This window comes from Phoenix dactylifera, chromosome 5, assembly GCF_051530095.1.
Source record: "Phoenix dactylifera cultivar Ajwa chromosome 5, Ajwa_hap1_PhDact_Kaust_v1.1, whole genome shotgun sequence".
In the NCBI taxonomy this organism is placed as follows: domain Eukaryota; kingdom Viridiplantae; phylum Streptophyta; class Magnoliopsida; order Arecales; family Arecaceae; genus Phoenix; species Phoenix dactylifera.
The window spans coordinates 31,963,170-31,976,036 of NC_143194.1; the positions used below are offsets into that span (position 1 = coordinate 31,963,170).

General features: G+C 39.4%; 1 long non-coding RNA gene across 4 annotated transcripts; it reads left to right on the forward strand.

Annotated features, from left to right (window-relative positions):
- The first annotated feature begins 2,591 nt into the window (after nt 1-2,591).
- LOC103710872 (uncharacterized) lies at nt 2,592-11,539 on the forward strand. 4 transcript variants are annotated; one of them, XR_015987373.2, is made up of 5 exons: nt 2,592-3,068; nt 5,163-6,389; nt 8,844-10,213; nt 10,335-10,397; nt 10,545-11,539. It is a non-coding gene; the product is annotated as an uncharacterized LOC103710872 (long non-coding RNA). The 4 variants fall into 4 exon arrangements; XR_015987371.1 differs by lacking the exon at nt 2,592-3,068 and having other exon boundaries at nt 4,035-6,389; XR_015987374.1 differs by lacking the exons at nt 2,592-3,068; nt 5,163-6,389 and having other exon boundaries at nt 6,396-9,721; nt 10,156-10,213.
- Nucleotides 11,540-12,867: the final 1,328 nt, after the last annotated feature.

Consider the following 12,867-nt stretch of genomic DNA (forward strand, 5'->3'; position numbering starts at 1 on the left):
ATCTTATTCTAAGTTTAATGAAGTCATTCAATGAGGAAACTACTTGAGTAGAATAACAACAGTCAATTCGAGAACAAGATTTCCCTGGGTCATTTTCTTCAAGGCTGGAAAATGAGGTGGGGCAAGATGTGTAGGTGAAGATGAGAGTCCATCCATTTCACATCAAACTCAAGTTAGTCTCCAATCTCTAGCACGTACACATTAACCATGTAAGCAGAAACTCATCTAAACAAGCCTGAAACTGGCTCTTGGAAAAGGAGAAAAATATCACCTTCTTAAGGTATTAAGCTTTTTGCATTATCAGATGGCCAAGCCATGACGAGGCTTTAGAAGGAGAACAAGATTTCCCTGGGTCATTTTCTTCAAGGCTGGAAAATGAGGTGAGGCAAGATGTGTAGGTGAAGATGAGAGTCCATCCATTTCACATCAAATTCAAGTTAGTCTCCAATCTCTAGCAGGTACACATTAACCATGTAAGCAGAAACTCATCTAAACAAGCCTGAAACTGGCTCTTGGAAAAGGAGAAAAATATTACCTTCTTAAGGCATTAAGCTTTTTGCATTATCAGATAGCTAAGCCATGACAAGGCTTTAAACTTTCACTCCTATATGTAGCACAAAACTGGAGCAGCAATTGAGGGAGAAGTCATTTGATTTATTTAGTTTTTATTCTCTCTTATTCCTCGCCTGCTAGTATTATAGAAACAAGCTTCTGTAGTCCCACTCTGTAGCCTTTCTAACTGGACCCTATTGATGAAAAAAGAAAACAAAATGTAACTGGACTCATTTACATAGAAAGCCATATTTTTTGCAAATCATATATGGTAAGTATTTCAAATTTAAATTTTGATTCAACTGAAGTTATCAACTATTTCCTAAATCCTAAGAACATTATTAGTTGTCATGCTAGATTGGTCTCTAAATCAGCCACACAAGATATTAATTAGAGTAAACCAATCTAGGAAGATTATTATGTTTCGACCAAATTGCCTTCAGCTGGGTTCTAGTCTTCTGCAATCAGGCTGAGCCTGGGTTCAAAATTGGTGGGTTAAAGCAGGGGGATCAAATAGTTTTATCTCATTAATTATAAATAATTTTCAAGAAAAAATAGAATTATTTAAAAAGCCGCATAAACTCATTTGGAGACCAAACAGGGCCTAGTTTCCTCTCTGCTGTCCCTTCTCTACAGCGAATCTTAACCGGTTACACTGACATTATAACCGGGTACTCCGGATTTCACGTAGACCCGAAAAGCCAGGCCGGAGCCGGTTCAGAGCGGTCCACAAACTTGAACCCGGCCTCAGTATGTCGGCAATCGGCTGGCCGACTTAACCCTGTAAATAGCCAACCTGGGTTCTCCAATCTCTACGTTCGCACCTTTTCTCCATGGCTTCTTCCCCTTCGATCAAAACCCTCAAAACCGTAACGCTCGGAGGATTCTTGGATCAAAATCGGGGAGGCAGCGGCAGAGGCTGCCGGTGTACGACTGTCGACCACCCAAGTACCACAGGTTTGGAATCCTTGATAGCCTCGCGAAGAATTTTATTCTTGCTTTTTTTTCCTTATACTTCCGCTACCCTCTTCAAGAAGTGAGTTTTTCTTGAAGTTCTCTTTGAAATCTTTCTTGCGATGGAGTGAGGGCATTTTGATTTCTTTTCGTGTTCAATGCTTCCGGTACTCTCTTCAAGAATTGGGTTCTTGGAGTTCTGTTGAAATCTTTGTTGCAATAGAGCAGGATGTTTCAACTATATATATATATATATGGGATTGATAACCTACTCTGTGTTATGGTAGGTTATCAATCTACCCATTTTTCATTGGACAAAAAATACCCTTATTTTTTGTAACTTTTAAGGGTGCTTTATGTCTTTTTATAATCTCACATTAACTCACCCTCTCAACCCCCAATTAATGCTCTTTCCCCCTCTCTCTCTCTCTCTCTTTCTCTCTCTCTCTCTCTCTCTCTCTCTCCGGTGTGTGTGTGTATGCATGCATGTACATACATACGTATGCATGTATGGATATGTATGTATGTATGTCTATGTATGTATGTATATGTGTGTGTGTATGTATGTATGTATATATGTATGTATGTATGTATGTATATGTATGTATATATATGTATGTATGTGTATGTATGTGTATGTATGTGTATGTATGTATGTATGTATGTGTATGTATGTTTGTATGTGTATGTATATGTATATGTATGAGAGAGAGAGAGGGAGAGAACATTAATTCAGGGGTTAAGAGGGTGAGTAAATGTGAGATTGTAAAAAGACATGAAGTACCCTTAAAAGTTATAAAAAGTAAGGATATTTTTTGTCTAATAAAAAATGGATAGATTGATAACCTACCATAACAGAGAGTAGGTTATCAATCCCTATATATATATATATATATATATATATATATATATATATATATATATATATATATATATATATATATATATATATATATATATATATATATATATATATATATATATATATATATATATATGTTCAGTGCTTCTGTTAGTGCGTAGTCTTATGTAATGCTGGCCAGTTAATACTTTTTTCCCTTTTTTTGTGCATGTTTTTCAAGATTTCTTGACTTGTTTCTTTTTTAAGTTAATTTTATCGGTATTCTTAGTCCTGTTATTGGTATTAACTATTTAAATACCTTATCAAGATTGTGTTTTAGGGGTTTGAGTTTTCTAGAGGAGTCCATTCTGCAACTGTTTAAAAAGTTTCAGATCCTTTTTTAATAATAATTTAAGCAATTTCATTCATTCATTCATTTATCTTTTTTGTTCAAGTATAACATCAGCAGTACCTTGAATCAGTTAATAAATCGCGAATGTCATTGATTCAGTGTAACTTTGGATTCTTGCTGCCATGAAAAAAAAAAAAGAGAAGCCTTCAAGTTATATCTGTGAGATGGTTTCAGTTTTGGAAAATATAACTTTAAACACTACTCTGGTAAACTTTATATTCATTTCTTTTTCCCCAGGATCTTGAAGGTGTTGGGCTAATGGTGGTCAAGTTTACAGCTTTCGCCCAGCCAATTTGATTGGCTGTTAAGGTGATTATTCTACCATCTTTCTGATCCACTGTCTATTTAGTGTAATTCAAGGCAAGGTCCGACGAACCGGCGCGTACCAGCCAGTTCGAACCGGTCTGGCTTGTAACTAGGCCTGTTAACGAGCCGAGTCGAGCCCGAGCCTGGGAGGCTTGGGCTTGGCTCGTTTCACAGAAGCTTGGGTTCGGGCTCAGGCTTGGGCTCAGGCTCGGTACTGAGCTCTATATTAGGCTCGAGCTCGGGCTTGTTTGGTGAAGCAAAGGCTCGGGCTTGAGCTCGTAAAGCCCGTTTCAATTACGAGCCCAAGCCCGAGCTCAGTCGGCCTCAGGCTCGGGCCCAAGCCCGGGCTCGGGCTCCCATATGAATCCTCAAAATTCATAAGCGAACCCATCGATCTGCCGTTGGCTTTCACTCAAGGGGGAAAGAGAGAAGGAGCATCAATGACGTGATGAGTCATGCTTCTCCCACAAAAAAAAATTCCGCTGTTTCGCCCACGCTTCTCTCTGTCATGCTACAAAACCCCCTTCTTCTCCCCCTCCTCTTCCTAAAATGTCCTTCTCCCCCTCCTCCGCCGCCGCCACCGCCGATGACAACGCCACGCCTCCCCTCCGACCTCCTCATCCTCCTTCTTCCTCCAGAACCTCAGCAACCTCGGCCTCGGCTATGCCATCGCCGCCGCCCTCGGCGTCCTTGTCCTCCTCTCCACCGTCCTCCTCGCCTCCTACGTCCGCTGCCGCGCCCGCGCCCGAAGCACGAATCCTAATCCTAACGGTGGCGGCGCCGGCGGCAACTCCAACGGCGTCGTGCTGCCCGGCATAATCTTCGTCGCAGAGGAGGAGGAGGACGACGAGGACAACAATGGCGAGGAGGGCAGTCGGGGCTCCGCACCCACCGGGCTAGACGCGGCAGCGATTAGCTCCTACCCGAGGTTCCCTTTTAGGAGAGGAGGTTTAGCATTTGTTATTTGCTGACAGCATAAAAACTTAAACTATTGGCCAAATTGATATTAATATTTTACAAATTGTACCAAGTAGGAGACTAAGAGCTAGAGAGGAGGTTTAGCCGTTTAGGAGACTAGGAGAGCTGGAGAGGAGGGCCTTGGCCCGTTGGATGCAGGATTTCCAAATGATCTCGACTGTCGAATTCCAAGCTCATTTGGTTGCGTTAAGTCACGAGCTCATTTGGGCTCATGAGCTGCTCGGGCTCGAGCTCGAATTTAAACAGGCCTCATTTTGGGCTCGGGCTCGGGCTCGTTTGACTAACGAGCCGAGCTTTTACCAAGCCGAGCCCGAGCAACTCGGCCCGTTAACAGCTCTATTTGTAACCGGTATACCGGAGCAGTGGAAACCGGTACGGGCTGGTTCTGTGCCGGAGACGAAGAAGACGAAGAGAAGGAGAGAGAGCGCGGGGAAGAGAGGGAAGGAGGAGATCCGTAGCCGCCATTGGAGAGCCGCGGAGGGGTGGCGGAGCCTGCGAGGGGCAGGGACGCGGCCGCGGCCCTTCTCCGGCCTCCGCCGCGCCCCCGCGGGTTCCCCCGCCCCCCTGCGGGCTCCGCCGCCCTTCTCCGGCCTCCGCCTCCCCTCTGCGGCTCTCCGATGGCGGCCACGGGTCTCCTCCCTCCCTCTCTTCCCCGCGCTCTCTCTCCTTCTCTTCTTCTTCTCCGGCTCCGACGGAAAAAAGCTGGCCGGTTCGTACCGGCCGGTTCCGGAACGAATCGGAACCATACCGGTCTGGTAGGCGACCGGTACGCCTACCGGATCCGGTACGGTGAAACTTGATTCAAGGTATTAGCTTGCATAACTTCTAAGCTTTCTAACTTCTAGTGCCTGAAGAAAGAATCTCTTGGCTTCTGGCTCTGTGAGTGATATATTGCTGAAATCCTACCTTTGCCACGAAAACTGCATGCCATTATATTTTTTTTCAGTTTCTCTAGTCTTGCATGTTATTTACCCTTTTGACCATCAAATCTTAGTAGTTGAAATTAACATCAAAACTCTAGATTCAAGACATGAGCAGGTAATTGATGCTATAGCATACTTTGATTTGCTGTATCTTATGGCAATTCTTTTTATACTATAAGGTAGTGTTCTTTCACAGTCTGTTTCCTCACTACTAGCTGAATAGATGGGTATCAAACTTGGTGAAAGGGTTGGATATAGCACTATTCATTTGCAACATCAAACAGATCTGGTATGGCCTCTTTCCTTTTCTGGCCATTGGAATCTTTAGTTGAATATTGCTTGAAATTCAGCAGCATCTAGGTTGTATTATTATTAGACTATTCTAATGGACACAAGGTTGTTAGCTTTCTTGTTCACTTGGGGTATGGTTGATGAGGAAGTTTCTCCTAGTTTGCTTTTCTCTCTCCATATGTATTATTGCTATGTGAGCAACATCATATTTCTAACTGATGGGTTGTTGCTTTGAGAAATGATGGATGATCGTCTTCCGATCGACTATAGGTATTTGTTACAATTCAAATATAATGCTTTCCTTTCTCATATATTATTTAGTTGGTGAAGTGAGAAATGCATTATTCTGAATCTTTCTTAATTATCTCTATTAATCATGTATAAAATTCATGACCAAACTAGACTTATCCTAACTACCATGGTGGCTCTATGAGTTCTTCTTCACCCATACTTATAAGGGACTGCATACACTGTCAATGCCAGTCTCTCTGTCCTTTAATGTAAAAACTGAGCCACATGCCCTTGGTATTCATTTCTCATTCGGATGCATTTTTACTCACTGTAGCTCCGCATTTTCCTTAATTGTCACAAGTCACCTTTACAAATGCATCATGTCTAACACCTTACGTCAGCACGTCGCTACATATTGTACTTACCATTTTACAATTTTTGGTGCTCATCTTCTGTGCTTGTCTCTTATTCGTAGCCTAACATTTTGATGCATACAACAATTTGGTTCTTACTACTGCATAGGTGTTTTTTTTGGCACAAATCTCAAAGGCATAGAATGGTGATATAACACTATGGGCATCTTGAATGTCGCTCTTTTATTTGCTAGATGAGCTAAGTAATTGTAGAAGTTTATCATGCTAGCAACACCATGATTTGGTAGATTTTCTTTGCAGAATGTCTCTTGATTTCACCTTTTCAAGCATATGAACTACTCTTTTGTTTGGCATCACAAACTACTCCTTCCTTTTCTTGGTTTTGGACGGTTTTGAGCAATTTGTTCATTAATCCTTTATCTGTTTTTTATGTTGTCTTGTATTGGTGTCACAATGGTACGATGAGGTTCATGAAAGATCTATTTCAACAGACATGCTAGCAGGCCTCTTGAGAATGGGTAGATAATGTAAACTATCTTATTTAGTCCTTACATGGTGTTGCTCTCTAAAACTATATCTGAAGCTAATTCGTGCATGAATGTATCGCATCCAACTACTCAGACTTGAGTTGCTTATAATTATTCCATCTGTATCAATTGAGGCAAAATCTATGTCAACCTCTTTCTGTATTGATCAGATAGCTGTTTTTTTGACTTATTTGCTTTTTTGACATTTGTAAGCTAATTTTCTTAGATGAATATGTGTGGACTTGTTTGACTTGTTTACTTTATTGACACCTGTTATTTCTGACTTGATCACTTTACTGGCATCTGCAGGCATTGGATGGCTGTTTTTTTTTTTGACTTGTTTGCTTTATTGGCATCTCATTTTTTGACTTTTGCTTTATTGGCATCTGTAAGCTAATCTCTTGTTTTTTTTTTTTTTGTTTGATGTATCACGTATGTTGTATTTTTGTTGTGGAGTATACCAGAATCACTGCCATAGATCTGGGTTCTTTATAATCATTTCATCTGCAACAACCAAGGCAAAATCCATGTCAAATTTTTTCCCCTATTGAGTCTTCTCGTGTTCTTGTAATAATTGGATGCTTCTTTTTTTTTTTTAATTAAAAAAAAAACTTCTTTGGCTGTCATCACCAGTCTGTGTTATTTTTTTCTGTTTTAAGCTATAAGGCAGTTTCCTAGAGGCTTTTGGAACTTAAAGTCTTTTTTCCATGGATTCACCTACAAGTGTGATCTGGGATAGGTCTGTCAAATTATTCAAGTTTTTTTTTTTTGTTTTTCTTAGGTTTTCTATAATAAAAAGCACCGATTACATAGTTATCATGGTAGATTGGTGGTGCTTTAAATTACCGACCTTGTTAATCCTGATGGTTCAAAAAAATTATGAATGGTTTCTGGGAGTCTGGGAAAAATTGACCCATCCATATTCAATTATCAACATATTCAGAAGATAGTCTTTTAGGAACAATCTGACCAAAGATAAAGATCCAGAATCTGGGAAAAAAATGCCAAACAGGTTTAGAGTTCAAGTGAAGGGGGCTACCCAACCCAAGAACTTAGGCCACCAAAAGGCTTCTTCTATTTCACCAAAGATTAACACATGGACATATAGTCACCTCTACTTTTATTTGTACTGGTGGATAAGTTCCTAATAAGATGTAACCTAATATCATGACTTATGATTTCTTGGGTTAATGGATGGTAAGAAGTTTTTTGAAGCTTGATGGTGAGCAGATGTACAGCATGATGTTTGTGTATGTGTGTATTTTTTTTAGTGGACTGCCTTCAAAATATGCCATCCATGGTACCACTGTTATTCAACCATGATGACTGTGCATTGAGACCATTACAGAGAGTTGTAATGCCAAATTTAAACAAAAAGTGTTGTCCTATAACACTGATGATGAGCCGCCATAACATTTAAAACAGCTTAGTACATAAATGTAACTATAGAAATAGTAATTTGTATTGGAATGATATAATTTGTATCAAGTAATTTTATCATAGATACACTTTAATGTTTATTGTAAATCAGCATTTCCAAAACCAGTCATTATTACCGTCATTACATTTCTCTAAATTGTGATAGCCATAACATTTTAGGGCCATTCTTATACAGTATTTTCTATGAATGCACAATCGAGTTGGACAAAGACTATTATAATGGCTTCCACCACCTCTGTCCTTTAGTTAAAACCACAGTATTATCTTTTGAGACAAAAGTAAATGCTGGGTTTGTCAGATTTGTCATCTGAATCTGCTTGTGGCATAGATACATGGAAATTCTTTTTTTTTCTTTTTTTGCTACATAGGGAGGTTCAGGACCTCAAAATCTCAAAAAAGAACGATCGTAATAATACAACAAAATAAAAGACAGTAACTCAGAAGCCATAGAATGGAAAGTCTTCATCCCTTCCATTTGTGAGCCAATCCGCAGGTTGATTAGCCTCCCAAATAGAAAGTAAGTATTTGGAAGAGCAAAATTCTTGCTTTGGGGCTTGCCAGGGAAGCCATATGGGACCAAAATAATTTAGAATATTAGCAAGCCATTTTGTACTTACACATTTATGTAGTAGATCTTGGAGAGGAAAATAGATATGGATGAAGATGAATTATAATGTGAGTTCACTGTAGCATATACATAAACCACAATAATTTGGGGATTAGACAAGTCAGCTCCTAGACTGACATCCATACCCGATACCCACACCCAAACCCCTGTAACATAGTTTAGTGCACTGCTGCAGTTGACCCTCTCATAATATGCTGTGTGTTCACTTACCTAAAGGAATTTTTTTTTCCCCTCAGTTTACTTTTTGTCATCCTTTTTCATGCTTACTGTGCTATGAATTTAGTTTTTTGATCAGAGGGAATAGGACAACTGTATTGTTAGGTTTGTGGTCTATTTTCCTGCTCAGTTTGACTCATTGCTGCATATTTTCACTGTTTTTGTGGAAGAGATGGTCATCAGATATACTTTTGAAAAGACTGTGGAGATTCATGAAGATATATGCGGAAACAGCATAAGCCTTGCAGAATTACTGGACTGTTTCACATGCATTGCCGTAATCTTGTCCTGACCTTTTTCAGCCTTTATGTTTTATCTTTTTTTTTTTCAGCTATATACCCTTGGCCTTTCCTGTAGCCACATGTTTTGGGAACGTGGAGTCTTTTTTAATATCAAAAAACTAGAACACATAGGTGACACATATCTTATATCGTATCTGGCATTTACTGGTGTGCGTTATATATTGGATACAGATGTGGCACTTAATTTGAAGTATTTGTGTATGCTGGGATGGAGGCTTACAAAACTGTAATAACAAACATTATTACAAACCATGCTACATCTTTCAATAAAACCAGAGACTTTGGGCCTTATCAATTAAATTGATTCCTACCTTGCTGCATTTTCATTAGCATTCTACCTCAGAAATTGGCCATAAATACATAGCAATGACAAAATAAGGCTGACATCTCGATCAATAAATTTGTCTACAACCATCTCCAAGGCATAAATTATTAAAGCGTTTCTTCTAGAGCCGGTTTGGACACATACATCCCACATCCCTGGGACAATCTTGTACTGCATAAGGTGAGGAAGGTGAGGAAGGTGATGGCATGCTGAAATTTCAGGGGTAAAGAAGAGGTGATTTACCCTGAAGTCATGGGTTTCAATGATCTCAGCTTCCGCGGTCTCCAAATCATGCAGTTTGCTTCTCTCCCTATTTCTATGCTCTTTAGCGGGCATATCTTGCGGCTATGGGGTGCAAGCATCGAAACAGACCAGTAGTGTAAGCCACAGCTGATCCAGTAACAGTCAGATCCTCATTGAGGTGATCTCGCTGGCCAATCCAGGTTTATGATAGATTTGGCAAAACTACATGGTTTGCAGATTACGTATCGTCGCCTATGTAAAATAATGCATGCTTAAATACCACGCATATTTGTGTATATTTGTATGCATTGCAATTTGATAGCAGACTACAAAGTTCCTGCATGTACTAATGTATCAATCTTTCAAAAGAATCCGATTACTTTCTGCCTCCTGAAAAAGGACATTCTAAAATTATGATGGTATTTTATCTAGCTATATAAAGTGCTTTCACGGAAGCTAAGCATGTGTCTTTTTTCTCCAAATATCTACATGTTTAATATAATTGATTTGGCTGTAATAGCTGGAGGTATTACTTAATCTTGTTCCTGGAGTTCTCTGGTTAGATATCTTTTGACCAATTTAGTTAAGCTGTTTTCCTTTTTTAAACCTCAGGTGATTGGGAGGCCTTCAGAATTTGCATGTAGTAGAAGAAGGCAGTCCTGTGTTGGAGGTAAGATACATTACACTCTTTTTTTTTGAATTTATTTTTCACTTTTTCTCATATGCATTTTTCCAAAAAAAAAAGAGGGAGAAAGAACTCATAACAGCTGCAGCACTTGGTTCTTTGTCAGATTATGAATTATGAGCTCAAAATGGAAGGAAAAGACGATATGTACAGAGACTCACTTTATACAGTAATCTTTTCTACCTCAACCTCCAATTTAGAATTTTAGGCCCTCTTTGTTCCACTCTTTTCAGCAGTATTAAGTGTATTCGTCTAAAGAGCGTTTCTGGGCACTTGGATAAAGCCCTAATAGTGAGGGTTGTTTTTGGTATTTCAGAAAAACTGAAAAGGACCTTTTTGGTACGAATTCAGCTCCAAATAGCTTTAACAATGTGAGAAGGAATAAGTATCTGTTTCAAGGAATTATTCAAATATGCTGGTTAAAATTATTCAGGAACCAAAGATGCCATAATGTCACTCATCAGATGCAACTGCTGACCCTGCTGACGGTGTTGCAAGATTGTCGAAAGGAGTCATGTTTCCGACCACTGATAACTATTTAATTGTTTGACTGCCGCCGGTGCTGTCAAACGACCATATCATGAAACCACGAGTAAATGGTCTTCTTTCCTTGTAATCTCACTTTGTATCTAGTAAATTGTTTATTGTTGCTAGATGAGACAGACTAGATCTTGGTGATTAGTTGCTGGAAAAATTTATGGTACTATTAGGATATCGTAGATTTGATATTTAGATCTGGTCTTGTTATAGGTCAAGGTAAAGAATCTGCTTCCAGGTGCAGCGTGCAAACCCTTTTGAGTGCGAAAGAACATGGGAAATTAAATGATCCTCTAGTACTTGTGCCCATTATATGAGAGTTACTATTCAATGGTTGAACGTATTCCGCAGATAAAGTCTGAATCATAGTGTGTCTGGATCAGTTACCTTGTGCCCATTATATGAGAGTTATTATTCAATGATCCTGTATCAGTTACCGTGTCTATATGGTTGGTGCGGCAAGTAAAAGACTTCTCAGGGGTACGTGATGGTATCAGTTCAGCATTGTTGTGCAATGCTCTTCATTAGTTGTAGATGTGCAATAACTATTTGTATCGATGATACTATATGGTTCCAACTTTGTTGCTTTTAACGCGCACATTAGCATCTCTGCATGATAAAAAGACTGCCCTAGACAGCAACAGATATTCATGCCAGGTGCGTTAGTGCTTCACAATATATTCAAATTCTGGAAGCGTTGTATTTATGTAATACAAAGTGATCAATGTATCACACAGGAGGAGAGGTAAGAAATAAGCAGCCCTTCGTTTCTTCATATGTAACACGTTGGATCTCATGGAATTTTAGATTCTTTTAATAGGTGATAATGAGCACCTGGCATATTTGTAATGTTTGTTATGTTTGCTAGATCTTGGGATCTTTCTGCTAGCATTTTGTCGTGCTTATTTGAGTTTTGGATTGGATGCTTAAGATATGGTTCAAAGATGCAATGGAAGTAAATTGCGCAGCATCAATGGCACAGGTCTTTCCTGGGCAGTCAGGTTTTGGATTAATGGCATTCTCTCTATTTGTGCAAACTGTGGCTGAACCTTCACTGGTTTCACTGAAAGTATCTCGCAGCTGCCATGAAGTAGAGAGGTAGTGAGGGTAGAAGTTAACAAGAAAGGCCTAGCATGCAACTAAGGAAGTAACAAGCAACCTAATGCAGCAGTCAAGGACCTCGGTCGCCTCATTCTCACAGTAGGGATACTGTATTATATCATTATATGGGCCGAACAGGCTTTTGAAACACCTACAAAGAGTCAAAGAAGTAAACTACAACGGATCATCGTCTAAGAATAGTTTATAACTAATTTGCTTGTGGCGCAGTTGGCTAGCGCGTAGGTCCAAACAAAAACTATTTTTTTTTTGCTTTTTAATTCCTTTTCGAAATTCTAACTTGCGCTACCCATTTTATAGCATATAAACGTCTTAATGGGATAGCTTTACATATGTTATAACAATTTAGGATCTTACTAAAAATATTTAGTCGGAAGATATTATTTGGATTCCTTAATTTTGTATAAGTATTTAAAATCTATCTAGTAAATAACCGATGTAGGACTAAATATACGTCCGTATGGATTCTCGGTTATTTGTTGGATAGATCTTGGATACTTATATAGAATTAAAAAGTTTAAATAATACTTACGACTAGTTATTTTAGGTGAGGTTCTGGATTATTATATACGTAGTTTATAATTAGATAAAAGTGAAATACATAGCTAGCGTCATGATCATTATACATGGTATTAAAATAATTGTGTCCTCTAATGTATGACATGAAAGCCTAGAGGCCTTGCCTTCTGAAGCCAGCCTGCACGGCTCGTCGTGAGGTGAACTTTTGTGGGCATAGAAGAATGTTATACGGTAAAATAATCTGCCGCACGTGTTAAAAAATGATTTTGGCGCAAAATATCCTAAATATGTGAGTCACGTGCATCAGGTGTGGCATGGGAGGGAACAGGGTTGCCACAAAGTAATGCTCGATGTCTAGGAACCACACAGTAACGCACCTGGTTCCCGGTCCCCCGTGGCAGTGGAGAGGGGACGGAGACCGGCACGAGAAACGATGCAAGGTCGGAAATTGGGAGGAATAAAGA